Raw genomic sequence first — 2,223 nt, 5'->3', positions numbered from 1 at the left:
AAAAAAAAAAAAAGTAGTGCTCAACTAAGCAAACCAATAGAAGAGCTTGGTCTGCATACTTCTCTAGTGGAAGATTCAGCATATCAGAAGCATTTCAGTGGGGTGCAAGGACTTCCCAGCACAGAATAACAAGGTTGGAGAAATCTGCACTGGGTCGTGTACCCCACTCTGAGGTCAAACAGTTATTCTCCTGACCTAGGAGATCTACAAAGATGGACATTTTCTGTGAGCTATTTCTGGAGGCCTGGCTCAGCTACAGCATGCACAGTCCAAACCAGGAAGACCCATGCCTTGATATGAAATGCATCACGTCTCAGCCTTGGTCCCACACCTGGATAAATAGCACTGGTTTTCTAGCTGCCTTTTAATACCTCCCATCTCAGGGGGAACCCAGCTGAAGTCCTTCTGCTGGGCTTATGGCCATGTGTCCTGATCTACTGAGGTCTTGCAACAACTAGGATATACCAGCCACGATCTCCTGCAAAATAAAAAACAGCCTTGTTTGAAACCCTAACAGTCTACACTTCTCTGAAAGTATGGGCTTGATCCAGCATCCAGTATGGGTAAATCAGCCTCTCCATGAAGAGCAATCTTATTAGTGGCTCTATTTTAGCAAACAGAGCTCTGTCTTTTTAATCACTTGATGGTTCTGTTCTCTTCCTTCATAAGCACAGAGCAGTTCCTATTTGAAGAATTATTTTCCAATCGTTGAATTAATAAGAACTAGTTGCAGCCCTCTGTACAAATTACCACCCAATGAATGCAAAATAATGCATTATAAGAAGTACTCTCTTCTATTTATTGTACAGATATTGGTGTGTGTTGAATTTGTGCTTTTTAAGAGGCACTGCCATGGTAACTCATCTCTTTTGACAAAGGCTTTATGTCAGAGCAGAAGGGGAAGATATGGAAACTCAACTTTGAGTAACCAGTGAGAGGACAGTGGCCAGCATTAACCTCATCTAAGCATCACTAGAAAACAATCTGATGTCTCCTGTTGAGTGTCCTGCTCACTGGGGAATTGCCAACTGCAGGGTGAGAATGGAGGTCGAATGCAACAAATCTGTGCTGCATTAGTTTCCAAGATGCTGGCTGCCCACATAGATTTAATCACTGTTATGTTTTAAAGAGAAAATAACAGCATGGGAAGGTTACCTTGCTCTGACAGTGTTGCTGCCATCAGTAATATGGCAGGTAACCAAACAGCCAGAAAGATGAATGTAAAACCAGGTGGACTTTTCTGCCTTTCACTACTACTGTTGTTCTCACTTCACGTGTAACTGCTTTGCTACCATTTCAAGGTAATTCTAGAGATTGTCAATGTTAGAGATTTTCAGGCTGGCCCTGGTTTGACTTCTTAGTCTGGTATGAGATTATCTAATCCCTTCCCAAGTCTTTTAGTGTCACACCTGTTCCAAACACTGGGTTTTGACCACTGGAAGGCAAAACAGCAGCAGGGTTTGACCCCTGAGCAAGATCCAAGAAGACGTCCCCATTTCTCACACCACAGCTGTCTGCTGCTTTGGGGTTTACAGCTCCCACTGCCACCAATTTAGCTGTATGCTGCCAATTGTGCTGAGACCTAGGTAGGCATACTGGTGTCACAGACTTGAAATTAAGAATTTTCATTATCATTGGTTGTATTTCTGCCTTTCTAAGGAGAACACTGACTTTGTTAAAAAACAGCTGCAAGCCAAATTTGCCTGATGTGCCATTCTTGCTTGGGAAAGCCATTTTTGGAATTTGCCCTGAGTCACATTCACAGAGGTGTTTAGCAGAAAATCTAGTCTAAAAGTAACCTCTCATCAACATATATGATGGTGCAACAGAATTTTGCACAGCTGGTGAAAAAAGTGTGACCTGAAATATCAGTTTTATATTGCAAACTTCACTGACTGTGTCATGGTTGCCTAGCATGGAAATCTGGGAGGTTGTACAACGCAAGTCAAAAGCACACTGTAACAGCTTGTGGATCACCTAGTTCTTGCCAGAATGACTAGTCTCCCACTGGCAAGAAAACCAACCACAAATACTGCCAATAGGTGTTATTTTGACCAAGAAAAGGGTATATTTATTTAGTGGTCTCTATGGTATTGAATGCACCGTGTTTAGTCTCCATCTGCTTTCCCTCATCCAAGCCTGTTTAGATTCTAGGTTGCTAAAAACAACTGGTGCTAATGACATTTGTCCACATAATTCCCCAAATAACAAAGCAGTGAAAAA

The sequence above is a fragment of the Empidonax traillii genome, unplaced genomic scaffold (assembly GCF_003031625.1).
Source record: "Empidonax traillii isolate 1590-97213 ecotype Southwest subspecies unplaced genomic scaffold, ASM303162v1 scaffold6:size4315531, whole genome shotgun sequence".
Classification (NCBI taxonomy): domain Eukaryota; kingdom Metazoa; phylum Chordata; class Aves; order Passeriformes; family Tyrannidae; genus Empidonax; species Empidonax traillii.
Note: the sequence above shows the minus strand (reverse complement) of the source record.